We start from the raw sequence: 18,460 nt of genomic DNA, 5'->3' as shown, positions 1-18,460 counted from the left end.
TTATTGCTGGTAAATTATTTCTACGAATTACGAATTTGTTAGTGTCCTAAATGAATTTTATTTTGAATAAAAATGCATATTTATGTTCCTTTAAATTATTGCGTCATGTTTTAGTAAATACAGAGGATTGAACTGTAAGTATTGTCATTAATTTCAGGGTGTTATTCTTTGAGATATTTCAAACAAAAAAGTTTAATATAATTTTGCTCGTTTTTGCTTCATTTTCGAGAAAAAAAAGTATTTTATATGAAACATTTCTTATCGTGTTTTGAAGAAGCTATTGAATTAATTCCCAATATGCTCAATCAGTTTAAGAGAGCAGTATATTATGATAATAAATTACTGAAAGAATTTACGTTTTGTCCTTTAAATGTGCAGAAATTTCATCCAAACAAATGTAGGGTTTCGTTCTGCAAGGGAATTTTAAAACTTTATGCAATGTGACAACGCTGTAATGGTGTCTGGAGAGATGCAGCAAGGATATTTATTTCATCAATCTTTGTTCATGTCATGGCGGATTAGATGTGTTCAAGTTCTTAATCCGCCATCACACTCTATACAAACATTACAAGAACTGCTACATATTGAACCTATAAGTATCCTCTGTACACCCTAATAATAATAATAATAATAATAATAATAATAATAATAATAATAATAATAATAATAATAATAATAACAATAATAATAATAATTTAATAATACAAAGGCTATTCATAAAGTAACTTCCGTTTTCATATAGCGTGCGTAACAACAGAGGCAGTGGCGCCGCTCTTGCGGTGGAGTGTACCTTGAAGTAATACGCATCGAGCAGCGGTAGAGTCAAGGTCGTGTCTTTGTTCCTCTCTGAGCCACGTACTGTCAAAATGTGTGCTGCAATCGCAAGCCCCGCCAGGTGTGAGGTACGTTCTGTAATAAGATTTCTTGTGACCAAAAACTGTAAAGCTAGTGAAATCCATCCCAACTTTGTGAAGTTTATGGGCCAGACGTAATGAGTGAAGGTGGTGTAAGAGAATGGTGCCGTATGTTAAAAAATGGGCGAACCAATGTCCATGATGAAGAGAGAAGTGGTCGACCGAATATCGTGAATGCAGATCTGATTCGTTTGGTTGACGAAAGGGTTAGAGCAAACCACAGGTCCACCATGTCGGAGCTTAGTGAGGATTTTCCAAAGATTAATCGTACTCTTCTGTACAAAGTTATTACTGAAGATTTGGGCTACCGGAAACTTTCTGCCAGATGGGTGCCTAAACTCCTTCCTGAGGTACAAACGGCTCAGCGGATGGGAGCAGCACTGTCCTTCCTTGAGCGTTACGAAAGAGAAGGTGATGCTTTTCTCGATCAGATTGTGACAGGAGATGAGACAAAGCCTTAATCAATGCAGTGGGGCAGTACTCACTCCCCGAAAAAAACTCACAAAGTGTTTTCAAACACTTTCCACGAGGAAACTCATCGCAGAAAAGGAGTTTTGCTAATGGAGTTCTTGGAGAGGAATGCCACAATTAACGCTGAGCGTTACTGTAACACACTAACAAACTTGAAAAATGTCATTCAAAACAAACGTCGTGGCATGTTGAGCTCTGGGGTGATTTTCCTGCATGACAACGCCCTGCTGCAAACAGCACGTCGTACTGCGACCAAACTGCAAGAGTTCAACTGGGAAGTATTGGATCATCCTCCCTATAGCCCAGATTTGGCGCTTAGCGATTACCATCTCTTCATGCACATGAAGACGTGGCTTGGCTCGAAGCGCTTTGACGATGACGAAGAGTTGAAAACCAGCGTCGTAGGTTGGCTTCAGTCGCAGGCGGCCGAATTCTACGATTGCGGAATTTCAAAGCTCGTCAAACGCTACGACAAGTGTCTCAATGTGACTGGAAAGTATGTGGAAAAATAAACTAGAGTGTATAGTTTCAAACGTATTGTAACCCAATTCTGTAGTGTCATTCACAGGTTTGTAAAAAATAAACGGAAGTTACTTTATGAATAGCGCTCGTAAGTATAGCTCTTATATTTAAAACTCTTACTTTAGCTTTTTTACTTCTATACTCAATCTCTTAAAAATTATTATTATGTTAACTACACTGACTACTTTTCGCAGTTTCCTATCGTGTCCGACTACTCAACATTTATAATTCCATATCCGTTAGAGCTTTGACTTTCTCTTCACATCTAATTTTAACTCTAAAAAGAAATTTTCCTAATTTATGCAGATTGCTGGTGTTTAGGGGACCATTCATTTTTATAAGCTACTATAGCGTTTATTTGTAGAAATTTTTTATCCACCCAACTGTTTCTCAAATCATTCGTTGCCTAACACTTTAACGCAATATGCATTGCGTCTTCCCCTAGTCCACACGAAGGACATTTATCCTTCTCTACGTTCCCTCTCTTATTCTTGAGCCTTCAGATACCTAATCTCCACCATGCCATTCCTGTTCTCTCTTCCCTTGAATTTAGTCTAATATATTCTTCCTGTTCCCGAAACTGTTTAACCTCCCTATAGTATTTTAGTGATCCTAGGTCTTTAACATTACTAAAAATATCTTGTCTCGAAATTTCGTTTGCCCTCTCCTTTACTCTTCTTCCAATAGTTTTCGTGCAGCTCGGATATGCAAGGAATGGGTGAGACAGCGAGAAATGTAGACAAAACACAATTGCTTTTAAATATGGCTCAGAAAATTTGATTTCTTGTATAAGTTTAAACGATTAGTTTTTCAAAAGGAAGGTAACTATTTCTAACTGGTTAAAGAAAATGCTCGTAGTACGACAAATGGAGATTTTTAAATAATTCATTACATTTGTATAATGTGATATAATCCTCTGATTGAGGTTCTGGCTGATATGTAGATCTATTATCAGGCAGTGCATCTCACTTGACGATATGTGTCAGAGGGAGAACAATTGTTTGTATGCATCTGAAGTCTGATTAGTGTAATATGTAGCTAGTCGGCGATGCATGCAATGCAGGGGGAAAGGAACTGGCCACCCTACCCCATTATCTCCTGGCCTAGTTGTCCCATAAGTGGTGCCTTCTTGGTATCACTTGTGAGGTTCAGACCTGACTTCGGACAGTTGACTAAACAACAATGTGAATTAAGAGTGTCTTATTGTCTGTGCCCTCTGATGATTTAATCAAATCTAGGTTGTAGAGTTCATTTTAAATTTTCAAAGATTCTGTTTAACGTCAAATGAGCATTGTTCATTCACCGTTATTTAATACAGTTTAAACACAAAAATTAAACGGTATATTGCGCTTATATCATAGATGCCCAAATAATTATGAAATTATTGAGATAATAGATACAAGTTTTATATTTTTGAAAACTAGAAGAGATGAGCTTCCAGATGAGGCAAAAACATTATTTACCAAAATTTTGAAGAAATCTGACATTTTTAGAGTCGATGTATAGGCCTACGTTAAGAGATGACATTATTCCATGCAGGTGTAGGTGCAGTGTATATTTGTAAGTGCAGTGTAATGAACAAAGTTGTGTCATGTAATTAATTAAGTTCATATGTAATTAATTAAGATGATATGTAATTAAGTTGATATGTAATTAATTAAGGTGATATGTAATTACTTAAATTGGTAATACTTTGGTGAAATAGATTAGGTTTACTTTTGCTTATTGTAGGCGTTATTATAGCAGCTTTAATTTATAGTCCTAGGTTTGTTGCATCTATTTATTTGTAGTTAGAAATAAATTTAAGTTTATTTTATTTTTATTGCTGTAACTATTGTATTATTGTAGTGGTATTATTGTATATTATATACCACTGCCAACGGGTGTATACCCAATTGTAATGTTAATGCATACATACATACGTACATACGTACATACATACATACATACATACATACATACATACATACATACGTACATACATACATACATACATACATACATACATACATACATACATACATACATACATACAAGGGAAGAGGATGGTATTTTTTAAAACTATTTTCCTATTTGGTGTAAAATATTAACTTTTTGTATGTAGAGAGCTCATAGCTGTGGCAACTCAACCAAATAAAAATATAAAAAAAAATATTTGGGGACCCAAATTTGAAAAAAATATACCCAACGCAGGATTGTACTAAAACCGATATATCTAAACCGTTTTTAAATATAGATTCAAACAGTTTTTTGCAATGTATTTGCAAAAGCATGTTCTACAAACTGTCTGTAACAGAATTTTGATATTAGTCCCTACGTTTGTAAAATAAACAATTATTACAATTCAATAACAATTTTCTGATTTTCTTTCTTGCAAACAAACGGACATATTTTTAAAATGAAATCAATTAACAAAATTTTGTTACAGAGAAAAGTTTCCTAATAGTCTAAAAAATGTATGTTCTAAATTTCATGCATGTATCTAAAAATAGTTCAGAAATTATATCCTTTTTTGTCTGGCAATGTAGCAAAAAATATGAAGTTACTGGAAACCGATAAAAGCGGGCGTGTGATTTAATAATCCATAGCACAGGAAGTTTAAAAATAAGTCTCAAATCCGATAAGGGCACAAACACCCATAAAATGTTATGCAATGCATTCCACACATACCAAAGGGTATTTTAAAGAAAAAAAAATCGTTTAATTTAATTTATTGGAAACAACAATAAAAGTGGGCGAGTGATTTAAAAATCCATAACGCAGTAAGTTTAAAAATGGAGACTCAACATCCGATAAGGGCATCAATACCCACAAGATGTTATCACAGTCTACTATATACAGTCGCGAAGCTCAATATGTAGTAAAAATGCAAACATGGGTAGTTGCCCACCACTAGGATCGCTACTATCGCCTCATCATCGCAGATATCTCTCCTAGCACACGACAAAATATGTTACACTTTCGTTGTCGTGTTCTTTTGGAAAAATTAACACCTTCTTTCCATTATTGAAATATTAAATGCATAAAGTTAATTTATTATTTTAATGAAGTATATTAAATTCCACCGTAAACTCTAAGATACCTGCAAGAAATAGGTTAATATTATTTTTGTTTGTGCAAAACGAACTGAAATTTACTATAATCGCTTCACTCATTCAAGATTATAGCGATAATTAACTATGAAACCAATAAATATTAATTTGCATTTCCCTTTACAGCAATAATAATGGAAATATGAATTAATGGAGAAACTTACGTGTACCGGTACTTGTAGTGTAGGCTTACGTAGTTAACAAAGTGGGATGAGGTTAAGCAATAATAATCACACCAGAATTGGAAATAAAACGTGATCAATAAATTTTATTTTAACAGACTTTTTCTACGTCTCTAGTAAAGTAACAAATAAAAATAACAACAAAATTAACAGCTATAATTAAAAACATGTGCTTTGAAAAAAAAAGGTAGGCCTAAGCAATAATAATCCCACCAGAATTTAAAATAAAACGTGATCAATAAATTTCATTAAAACAAACTTAATTTTTTTTACGTCTCTAGTAAAATATTATTATTCCAATTATCGTATTTTAGCCATTAACATTTTCATTACAACCAATAACGAACATTTCACAAGCATCAATGTGAAATACGCAACGAGCTAGCACTCGATGGAAAGACGACACAGTCCAAAGTCGACCGTGGACAGTCTATTGTTTCTAGTTGCTAACCGCTTGGAGCGCTTTATCACGAGATTTGCAAAAAATCACCTCAAGCTTCGCGACTGTATATAGTAGACTGTGATGTTATGCTATGCATTCCACACATATCACAGAGTATTTTAAAGATTTTTTTTTAAATTACCCATTTTTCACCAAAAAATACCATCCTCTCCCCTTAATAATATATAGAAGCTTTACAATATTCATAACATTTTGATAAGGTTACATTACTGGAATAAGGTCATCATTACGGAGAACTGTTTGGTATTGCAATTTCGGAATAAAGCTCTTTTAGAAATGGCTGATTCAATAAATTCACAAATAGGCCGCAACGATTTTCATTTGATCACGACTCGTACATAAAACCCGACTTTGAAAGAATATAAATTTTCACTTCCTGCCGGAAATCAGTCTCGTGTCCACTGCATTCGTAGCCGGAACATTACCAATTCAGGCACAACAAAGAACTCACAAGCCATATAATGGAGGATTTGAAATTACAGAACGCTATTTCACATACTCTCACAAGGAACATGCTTCACAATACAGTCATTGCAATCAGGAAATACAACAGTTTGCATTCCACATACCATTTAAGAATCTCATGATACAACACACGTGTAAATGAGCAGGCAAATTCTTATAAGTTATTGAGACAGCTATTTCTTCTTGATAGACTGCAAGTCACTACCATATATGGATCTGAGCTGTGTAAAACCCTTAGGGGAAATTACTGGCGCGTGAGCATTCAAGAGGGCAGCGTTGCTGTTCAAAGACAGACAGCGGAGAGAAATCATACCTTTGCACCCTCCAGTGAAGACCACACTATGCATTGATGGTAACACTGGTATTCACTTACTTAAAAAGCATAACTACATCAACCAATTCCACTAACTTCGCATGAATACTTGCATGTATGTATATACAGGGTGATTCACGAGGATTTACCATTCCTTACGTAGCTTATTTCCGAAAACATTCTGAGCAAAAAATGTCATAAATACATGCGTCCTAATCTCAATATTTTCAGAGTTACACTAATTTGAAATTGTTTCTAAAATATCATTATTCTTGAATAATTTCGAAGGAAAAATTGTTCCGGGGCCGGGTATCGAACCCGGGACCTTTGGTTTAACGTACCAACGCTCTACCAACTGAGCTACCCGGGAACTCTACCAGACACCGATCCAAATTTTCCCTCTATATTCACAGACCTCAAGAGAGAAAAATTCGATCGGTGTCTGGTAGACTTCCCGGGTAGCTCTGTTGGTAGAGCGTTGGTACGTTAAACCAAAGGTCCCGGGTTCGATACCCAGCCCGGAACAATTTTTCCCTCGAAATTTTTCAAATCAACTTTACAGGGAGTTATACCTGAAAACTTGATTTGCATAATACACGTCACTGTTTGTTAACAGAAAACCACAATTTAAGTCACATTGAGGTCTGTGGATATAGAGGGAACTCTACCAGACACCGATCCAATTTTTCCCTCTATATTCACAGACCTCAAGAGGGAAAAATTGGATAGGTGTCTGGTAGAGTTCCCGGGTAGCTCAGTTGGTAGAGCGTTGGTACGTTAAACCAAAGGTCCCGGGTTCGATACCCGGCCCGGAACAATTTTTCCCTCGAAATTATTCAAATCAACTTTACAGGGAATTATACATGAAAGCTTGATTTGCATAATACACTTCACTGTTCGTTAACAGAAAACCACAATTTAAGTCACATTGAGGTCTGTGGATATAGAGGGAAAAATTGGATTGGTGTCTGGTAGAGTTCCCGGGTAGCTCAGTTGGTAGGGTGTTGGTACGTTAAACCAAAGGTCCCGGGTTCGATACCCGGCCCCGGAACAATTTTTCCCTCGAAATTATTCAAATCAACTTTACAGGAAGTTATACCTGAAAGCTTGATTTGCATCATTATTCTTGAGTTTTAAGGGTAAAAGAATATTACAGATAAAGAATGAACTATTGAGAAGTATCATTCATTTAATTAGCTAATATTCTGAAGTGAATATAGGTTAAATGGGTCCGTCTTCTCGCTTGTCAAGTAATGTGTAGTCTTAATAATTAACTATGTCACATTTATTGATTGGATTAACGTTTTCGGCAGTTATTTGCCATCATCATAAGTGTCATGTTATACACACTGAATACTAATTACGAATATAAGTTGAATGAAGTAATATTCGGGCAAACAAACATGGTTACCACTTGACTAGATAAATGTTACATTATAATTAGATGTGCACTGGCTCAGCTGTTTACACGAACAATATTTTCATTTTATCATAAATGTTAAGACTGGACACAAATGAAATTATGAAGTGAAATAATTACATATATTATTGAATTTTCATGTGGAAGTATTGTGTTCCATATAATGCATAAATTAAAACAAGCAGGTTACGAATATGCTTAATGCTAAATAATTACTGTGTTTGAAAAATTCTGCTACTGAGAATTACATATACGTATGTCAAGTAATCACCCAATGGTATTGCATTTTATCATAAATGTTAAAATTGAACACAGAATGAAATGTGAAACAATTACATATGCTATTAACTCTCATAACACTTATGATGACCTGATGATGGCAAATAATTGCCGAAAACGTTAATCCAACCAATAAATGTGACATAGTTAATAATTAAGACTACACATTACTTGATAAGCAAGAAGACGGACCCATTTAACCTATATTCACATTATTTAATTGCTTATCGGTCTACACCATCTTTTCAAAATGAAAATAATATTCTGAAGCTTAAAATGTGATTTGAATTCCATAGTTGCTTCGTACAGATTTTTTTTTTCGATTTTTAACTACAAAATTACATTTTCTTACGCATTTATTAAGACTATTTCGTGAATAAAATAAAAATGTAAATAATATATCCCTAAAATTCGATCACAAAATGTTAATAATTGTTTATTAATGAATACTAAACCTATTCAGACATTGTGAAGTTGAAATACTCGTAGATGAATATCGATTACTGCAATAAAGAAATTCGACGTTATTATTCAGTAATGAAAATTTCGAAAAGCGAAATACAGGTTTAACAATGTTAATTACATGTACTGCACTTTTCTCTTATTATTATAACATAAATACATTTTCATTATCTGCTGGAATCATAATTTAATTTAACAGTAGCAGTGGGGACAGCTATATACCAATGCTTATGTATTCACAGCGAGGCATGTTGCTACACAGTGAAGTCATCTCTGTATAGATAGGCCTAATTAAAACACGAAGTTTATTACGCCATACGGAAGGCAGTTTGATGAAAAGACCTTATTATTACTATGCAAGGTCATTGGGTTTGATATGCGATGATGTTACATAAATTTGAACATCTGACTTTCTACTAAATGTTTCATTTCATTCACAAGATACAATTTTATAGGCTAATTATAGGTTATGTTACCTGTGGGAGCAGGACCAATGTCAGTTGTGTCTTATATCGACTGTTACAATCAGTGCTACACGAAAGCATTTTTTATAGCTCGCTGTAGTGTGTAACGGAACTAAAGCTGCATCTACACCGCAGGCAGTGATCTACACAGTTCAATATTCCAATCGCGTATGCGTGCAATCTGGGAAGAATATTGAAAGAATCAAGTTTAAAAGGTACGTTCAATTAAGATGCATGAAGATTTTGTGTCTACATGGTGCGCCGTTTTGAACGTCGTCTTCAATGCGTAAATATATTAATTAATATTAAATATCAATGTTGCATTCATTGCTTTAAAGTTGAAAGAAAAGTTTAACCGTGTAGTTGCATCTTAATGTATTCATGATCATCAATTTACGGGGAAACAGTTGGCGACAACGACTAAACAAAAGAACGACCATGCGATAAATTGATAGCGATAAATCTAGCTGCAAAAATTATCGCAAAGTCTGACTGTGATTGGTTGGAATTCAAAATTTCATTACACTTCATTGGTCGAAAATGGAATGACGTCATATAAACGAAATAGTCACAACAATTGTTACAAATCACGTCACTCTTGTAAATTCTTCAAGACTGTACATTATGATGCATAACTGAACTGTAAAGAATCAAGTTCTTAAAGTCGTATGATTTTGAATGATGTCATTTTTAGTTACAAATTGAAAAACAAAACCTGTACAAAGCAATTGACAACACATTTTAAGCTTCAGAACACTAGCCAATGAAAGAAATGATACTTCTGAATAGTTCATTCTCTATTTATAACATTCTTTTACCCTTAAAACTAAAGAAATTAGATATTTTACAAACAATTTCAAATTAGTGTAACTCTGAAAATATTGAGATTACGACATTTTATGCTCATAATGTCTTCGGAAATAAGCTCCGTAAGTGACGGTAAATCCTGGTGAATCATTCTGTATATATAATTTTCAGATATCATACGTATGAAATCTGCATTTTTCTTGTACAATTGGGTTACGTGGTTCGAGAGCAATCAAAGGACAGAATTTACAAAACGATTAACTTACGTTCATACCAGTGCTGCTCATCGGAGTGACTACTACCGCAGAGAAATCGGAGATTACGAATAAAGCTCTCCACCGGTGATCTCCGATACTACCGTAGGTGGAACAGGGGACATACGGAGGGATGCGGGGGTTCGGAGCGAAGCGACAATTAGCTCAAGGACGACCGGCGCGTACGGACTGACGGTAGTTGTGAGGGGAATAAAATGGCACCAAATCGGATATCCTTCGCATGGAAATTCTTTAATTTAGTTGAAGGTAATAATAAAGTCGCACACTGTAAACTTTGTGGGCGAATTTACTCTAAGGGTGGTGGAACTTCGAATTTGTTAGATCATTTGAAGCGATCGCACAATCGCGAACTTGATGAAAACAATTACGCAAAACATTTGATACGATTTCTTTTTAAATTGTTTTAGTGCTATTGTACCCAAACGCTCACAGTCAATGAAAAAGTCTCGAAATTTCTCTAAAACGTAACTTTCGAGGCAATAAAAAACAAATGAAATATTTACAAGACGACTCGATTTATATTTTACTGTTTAGACAACTTGAGTTATATTTTACTGTTTGGATTAAAATATTTCTGAGTAAAACTAAAGAAACATGTGGTAATAATATAATTACATTTATCCTTAAGTTGATATCCACTTATATTTTTATTACAGAGCAGGAGTGGCGCGTTTTAGAAGAGGCAGTTCAAGTACGGACACCCTTTAACACAATAATCACAATCTTGTCCGGTGAAGAATCTGAATAAATTATGTTGGATAGTAAACTTTATCCCATTGATAGCCCAAGTTTCTTTCGTTTCATTCTGAAGCTCCCTTAATATATTTTACGTTAACTAAACCGATTAGAATAATAATTGACAAACCTTGTTTGCGATTAAACGAGAGTTTCTAGGAGAATTAAAGTATAAATGTTTACATTATCTACTGAAAAGTTTTACTACTGCATTAGTTTTGCAGTTACATTGAATGTTATTAATTTGATCAATGACATAAAACTAATACGGCTTTCCACATATACTATGAATTTCAAAACTAAAAAAAAAAATAATAATCTGTCAACTAACGTAGCACTTTAAGCAACATAAAAAAGAGCCGAAGAAAGAGAGAGAGATTAACATAAAAGAGAGATTAAACTACTACAAATTAGAACTTACTTTAAAAGATACGCGGACGTCAGCGGACTCGAATCACTACCTGATCCGATTAAAGGAATGCTCAGCGGAAAGTGTATGTCTGCGCCATAGCACATATACAACTTGCGCTGCATCAATCGGAGATAACCGGAGGTCTCCGATTGAAAGCGCACAAACAACCGCTCCGGAGAAAACCTAATCATAAGCAGCACTAGTTCATACATAGTCGTACAGATAGCAGAACTGCTGTTCTGTCCGTTAGTTATTATTCGAACTTCGACATACTTTAAATTTTAACACGTAGGCTAATTTCTCAGGTAATTATCATCTTAGCGAAATTAAGATAATAAGATATATTCCAAACAATTCTTCCTAATTAATACATAATTACATTTTTTTTGTATCTAGAAATATCTTTGCTGTAACAATTTAAATTCGAGATTAGTTCTTGAAAAAAAAAACATTTTGATTCTAAACCACGTTCTTATATATTGTTTCATACATCGCTTCACATTTTGAATATGGAACATGTCAAAAAAGTAATAGTACTACATTAGTCTTAATTGATAGTCACGGTCTAGTTGAAATATATGCAGAAGGGTTTTACAATATACTAGTACAGCAGGTGTTATTATTGATACTTAATACAAGACAGAAATATTTATGCAGCTTTGTTGAATGAGCTGAGAGTTTTGGAAATTTTACCTTATTATTAACGGAAAGCGCTTGATTACTACAGCGACATTAAAAAAACTACTTTTCTCTCTTTGTAAAACTATCATAGAAACATAACAGTTTTTATGGTTAATTTATTCGCTATATCAGAAATAAATTAACAACCAAATTTATTTTATCGCATCATTGTAATGCATCCAGCATCCTGCTTTCGAACTATATTGACAGATTTAGACCTGTAAATACACTCTTCTCTCTGTTACACAGACTCCCGTGAAGCGAGATAAATGAAAATGCTAATGACAACATGAAACGGTTGTCAGTTCTAATTTATTTATTCATAGCTTCATTTATTCGCATGCGTATTATTTAAAATTTGCTCCTTCTGAGTTATTTATTCAGCCAGACTATCTATTCACTCATTCGTTTATTTGCACAATCGCTAATTTATATAAAACGTTATAGAAAAATGTGCAATAAATTGGATGATAGTGTGTTCTAGGACCTAAAATAATAAAATCTATTTATAGGAACAAAAACTTGAAATATTCCCTGTGGAAAAATAACTTCAACCACGTACATTAATGTAATGGATCTGTAGTATCCACTGAGTCTTTATAAAAGTGGTGATCGACAGCCTTAAAAAAATTGACATCACGTTATACAATATATAAATGTAGGGTTTTAAAAAAATAACCATAGTCCAAAAAAGCAGATTTGAGATATCAAGCATGTGGTGAGCGTATTGTAGCGGCCATCTACTGAATTATTTATTAGGGGAGAAAAACATCATAGGCCTATGTTATAGGAGTGGAAATTTTCAGTGGTTTTCATAAAACAACCTTAGTCCAAAGACTTTTTCTGTGAAAAGAGTCATTGCCCAGCCAGGACGATGGTATCATTTACAAACATTCCATTCATATCCTTTGAAATATTTATCCATACAATTTTAAACTGTAGTAGATTGGCAGTACTGCTTCTAAGTACGCGGCAAAAGCCACCTCAGAGAAAAATATCTTAGCACGTGAATTGTTGTATTAGTTATGGAATCATCTTTAGGTGCAGAATTAACCGCATGGAAGAAACGTAAGCGACGAAAGAAGAAGAAATAGGATATAAGAAAGAAAAATAAGATTAAAATACGGGCATACTTCAGCCACAACGAATATTTTTTTCCTAAAAATTAACCATTGTTCACAGTTACCTGCATTTACACGTGTATTTCTATGAGGCAATTTAAGTTACAAATGTTGGCTAATTCAGTTTTCCCAAGTTTCTATAACATCTTAAGAAATGTTATGATAAATTTCATACTTGAAGTGTCAACAACACCCATGCCAAATGGTTTATTTCTCCTGAAAATTTATGTTTTTGGACTATGTTTTTTTTTTTCAAATAATTTCGAATAATTAACTTATTTTAAGTGTTGTTTAAGGACGCTGTATCATCGTAGAGAGTCAATGAAAATGATGATAGGTTGATGGTATTTATAGCGAAGTGACTCCAAAAACTCGCCATGAAATTATCTTACGGTAACACAACAGATGAGGAAAATCTCGAAAAAAGCATAATGATGTGATCAGCGCAACGTCGAAGCACAACTACTGCTCGGTAGGCCTTAGAGCAGTGGTCGGCACTTCTTGACTTCGCACACAGGCATGCTGGAGGGATAAGATATGATCTGCCCCCTCCCCTTAGCCATCACTTGTTCATTCAAAATCAAGCAGTGTTCAAGTAAACACGACAGGATTAGTTGTAAAATCAAAAAGAATTTCGCATATGACAGACGAACATGTCGTTGCTTAGTTATACAGGGTTGTTTCCGATCTCTAATAACGAATTTGAATGACATATGCGTCAGGAGTCACACGACAGCTGAATTCTGGTGCGAGGTGACAGACCAGCAATGAGTGATCTCATAGTCAGAGTGCACAGCGACTCACAGCAGAAATTCCCAAGAAAATCGAGCCTTTTTGGGAAGGGTACATTACGACCCTTTCCAATGCCAAGTACAGTTAAGTAAAAATAAAAGAAGCCTCCAATAAACGAGGTTTCGTTATTTTCAAGAAAGACATCTTCTGTGTACTTAATAAGATTAGTGAAGCTCGAATGTAATTAATTTGTATCATCTCGTGAGGTGCGGCGACTTGTAACGGGGGTGGATTTGCTTGCTTTTTCCACTTTGGAATTAATCCCATCCGAGCTTTGCCAGTCTTATTAGGTACACATAAAATGCTTTCTTGGAAATAACGGAACCACTTTTTTGCATGCTCATATGATTTTCAAGTAAATGAACTTGGCATCGGAAAGGGTTGTTATGCACAGCTCATGCATTATGTCCAGACACTCTCCCAATCTTCCTACAGAGCTGCGCACGAGATCGGATGAGTCTACTTACGAATTATAGGGGAATGGGTTAGCCTTTGCCCTGAACTCGGTAGACACACGCCCGACCTTGCCTTCTACTCCTACCCCCTCCACAGAAACGTTGTTCCCCTACTGCGCATCGCGAGAGTCTTGACAAAATGCATGAGCTGTACCCCTCCCAAAAAGAATCGATTTTCTTGGGCATTGCTACTGTGATACACTGTGCACTCTGATTATGAAATCCCTCACTAGTGGTCTGTCACCTCTCGCCGCAATCCAGCAGTCGGTGTGATTCCTGACGCACATGACGTCATTCAAAACAACCCTGTAAATGACTACATGCAGCTTTACTCCTAATTTTAATGAATTAATTATACATCCATCTTAATGTTTAAATTGTGTATAAAATAACAGAAAAAAGAAATGACAACATACAAAAATGAAAAAGAAATAAACATATACTGACATCAACTTAATTGAATTTCCTAGTTTGGGTATGTTCACTGTCCGTCTCTGTGCTCGCAAAACGTGCAATATTGAAAGTATTCCGCGACTTTTCCTCTTATAATTCCCTCCTTCCACCTTCCCCGTTGGTAAGTTTGCGGGCTGTATTTCATATAACGTCATCTTTGCCGACCACTGCTCTAGAGCCTAGAACAAGCGGTGCCTTGTAAACAATTTAAGCTGTCTACAGTTGGTACAGCACAATTCACTTATTCCAATTATAACTGGTTCCTTAAAAAGGTGTTATTTCAAATCTATGTTGTACTAAAAGCGAGTAAGAATTTATGATCGAGATAATAATCTGAGTAAGGTAATGGGACGTACACCAGTAATCAACAACAAAGACAAGCATAAGAGCCTGCCTTGGATACGCGGATAAGCAGGCCAGCAAAATTTTTAATTTAGGAAATACAAACGACATGGGATAAGAAAAGGTTAATACTTGCTTATTCACTGCTCCTGCTGGCAAGCGCCAGAAATGAGTCCAAGTAGGAAGTCTCTTGGACGGGGAAAGAGTACGAAAGAAGCCAAAGCTTTTTAGCGCTGTGGTAGGAAGGGTGTAAAATGTTCGGAAACAACTTCTATACGTCTAAGAGACAATCGGGTAAAAGTGACGTTACTAATCGATAATCGAAAATGTATCGTGGCAGTATAATCGACAGCACTGATGAATGAAATGAGTTTACTTGTGCAATACATTTTACAAATCCTGGTTTGAAAAAGTTACATTAGTAAAGGTTTCTTCCGGGGTTTTCTCTCAGCCCATTATGAGCAAATGCTGGGTAACTTTCGGCGCTGGATCCTGGACTCATCTCGATAGCATTATCACCTTCATAGCAATCAAAAGCTAGATAAGCATAGCAGTTGATAAAGCGTCGTAAAATAATCGACTAAAATAAAAACGATATAATACAGAAGGATTAAATGCTAGTAAAATTCATTATGAAAGTAGACATTTCACTTCAGTATTACTCTTGTGTATATTATTTCAATATGCACGTAATTAATTTGGAATAGAAAGCATATTCCCATGTAGGGAATGATTTGTTTTCATATTTCTTGCAGTTACTCGTAATCAATAGAATCCAGTTTTAAATATAGGGTTATTAAAAAGAAAGAGCAGATTTCAAATATTTATTTTAAACAAATTATAAACAGTAGAAACACTTGGCGCACACCATTGGATAGAGGGAGGTTTAAAGTTTTATAGTCCATGAGGTTGAAAGCAGTCAACATGCGCATCATGTGTTGCACGACAAACATCAAAACGGTGGTCCATTTCTTGCCACACAAGAATCAACTAGTCCCTAATTATGGAATTCACGGTTCCAACAATTCGATGTCGTAGATCTTGAAGAGTAGCAGGGAGGTGTGGTACAAGCAACCTGTCTTTTATGTACCTCACAGATAAAAATCACAGGGGGTAAGGTCGGGGGACCTGGGGGGCCACATATGATGAACACGAACTTCTCCACCTCTTCCAATCCAACGTCCCGGAATGGTGTCGTTCGGATAATAATCCACTAAAAAAGTTCATACACTTTCTTTACAGAACTGCGCAAAAAACATTCACATTCGGTGAGTTCTTGCACGTTCGACGAATACGCAAGGATTTTCAGTCCCTCAAATTCGGACTGGCGAGTAACTGCGACGGACAAGCCGTTGCTGTTTCCGCTTTGCTTGTGGCCCCGAATCGAGCATCACGTGTAACCAAACGTTAAAAAAAATTCAACCTTCCTCTATTAATTGGTGTGCGGTAAATGTTTCTAGTGTTTATACATAATTTAAAATAAATATTTTAAATATGCTCTTTCTTTTTTAATAGCCCTGTATCGTCTCGGCTTATTTTCTTGCAACGATCATACGGTATCTCATGGAATTGCAACATCTATCTTATTATTAAGCATATTCCATTTCTGTTCCTTATTACTGTGTAAGGATTACTGTATACTTTTCTGCCCGAATTTATTGCTTGGATTTAAAGTACTGAAGATTATCCACCTTCTCTGTTGACACTGAGCTTGCAATAAGTCCATACTAATTAAATGTTTCTACATTTAGTCCTACAGAACGAAAAGCATTAAGTGAATCTGCAAACGTAAGCCCCACTGTCATTTTTATGTACACATTCTTCCTCACATAAAATGAATATCACGGTTTTTAAATCATCTATGAACTTACAAAACATGCCTGTTATTATTACTTAACATTACAATAGATTTTGCCTCAAACGTTTCTAGCCACAAAATTAGGGAAACAGGATTCGACTCAAGGTCTTGAAGTGAAAATTTATTCACAATCTTTACGGCAACAGTGTATGCGTGAATATTTTCTGTTGTACTGAGTTGCTTTAAAAGAATTCTTTGAGTCATGGAGACAATAAGAGTACTATACTTACGAATGTGTAAAGTTCAGAATGCTGGATTGGAGTTAAATCGCTCGCTTGAACTCGGTCGAATGTCGCACGGTCGAGTGAGATAAGATCGGTCGTGATACGCTCGTAATAAATAGAAGCACAGTACAAGGTCATCTCACCGACATGTCTTATCTTGTATGGAAGGCGACAGATAAGATACACATATGTTTTGCTCACACGGTAAAAATAAGGCTTTATTTTCTGCGTTTATGACAAACGTCTAATGGAACGTACCAAAACAGTAACATGAAGTTATAAATAAAATAAAGTATGAAAAACTTCGATACACAGTTATTATTCTTAATTAATAATTATTCAATATTTGATTTATCACATATATAATATGATAGGTCCATACATAGTGCCCCGCCTATATACTGCGACAATGTAGAAACGTTTTACAAAATATTATTATATAGCAATAAATTAATAACAATTTTAGTACAGAGATAACGTCACAGAAAATATAACAAAACGAATAATCATGCTGCACAACTGTTACAGACGCAAAGATTGATACACTAATTATTAGAGATTATTATTATTATTATTATTATTATTACTAGAAAACTTGATACATTTCTTGCATTATCGTGATTGTGTTCTCCGTTTATAATAATTGCATTTACATCCAATAACATCTATCAGATATGGCAAAAACAAAATCACTTCTGTGGGGGGGGGGGGACATTTACCTACAACATTTATATTACATTTTAAAGCAAGTTTTGTAGTTGCACTATGGAGAGGTTAGTTAAACACTGCAAAGTTTTGAAATGATAATCATCTATGATGTTACTACACAGTTCATCACTGAAACAAGAACGAATGTCTAACGCTTGGCTTATACCATTTGAGGATTTATCGCTCGGGACAATTTTACCCATCATGCATGTGCGCTACCTATCGGATTATGCTATCAACTACTTGGCGCTCGAGCGAAAACGTCCGATGCAGACCTCTGGTAAAGTTAGTTTATCGTTTCTCATTTCTCTCATGAACGGGACGAATCGGCACAAAAGGTGCAAATCTGGAAGTTTGACGGTAATAATAATAATAATAACAATAATAATAATAATAATAATAATAATAATAATAATAATGTAATGCGACAAACGTCCCCATCGTAAGGCAGTCAATCTTTCTTAGTGACAACCATTCACACTCATGTGGATGATGGCAGAAAGGCAAGAATGTGGCCGCAGCAAACACACCTAACTCTTTGTTTTCGACG

At 35.1% G+C, this 18,460-nt stretch overlaps 1 protein-coding gene and 2 non-coding genes across 4 annotated transcripts in view; 1 reads left to right on the top strand and 2 right to left on the bottom strand.

Annotated features, from left to right (window-relative positions):
• Cirl (Calcium-independent receptor for alpha-latrotoxin) overlaps positions 1 to 18,460 on the bottom strand; it is a 1,849,656-nt gene that overhangs the window by 1,786,865 nt on the left and 44,331 nt on the right. The window lies entirely within an intron of this gene.
• On the bottom strand, positions 6,720 to 6,792 carry TRNAN-GUU (transfer RNA asparagine (anticodon GUU)). Its single transcript has one exon. It is a non-coding gene; the product is annotated as a tRNA-Asn (tRNA).
• Positions 7,166 to 7,238, top strand: TRNAN-GUU (transfer RNA asparagine (anticodon GUU)). Its single transcript has one exon. It is a non-coding gene; the product is annotated as a tRNA-Asn (tRNA).

Source organism: Periplaneta americana, chromosome 10 (genome assembly GCF_040183065.1).
Source record: "Periplaneta americana isolate PAMFEO1 chromosome 10, P.americana_PAMFEO1_priV1, whole genome shotgun sequence".
NCBI lineage: Eukaryota > Metazoa > Arthropoda > Insecta > Blattodea > Blattidae > Periplaneta > Periplaneta americana.
This window is presented reverse-complemented; position numbering and strand designations above follow the sequence as displayed.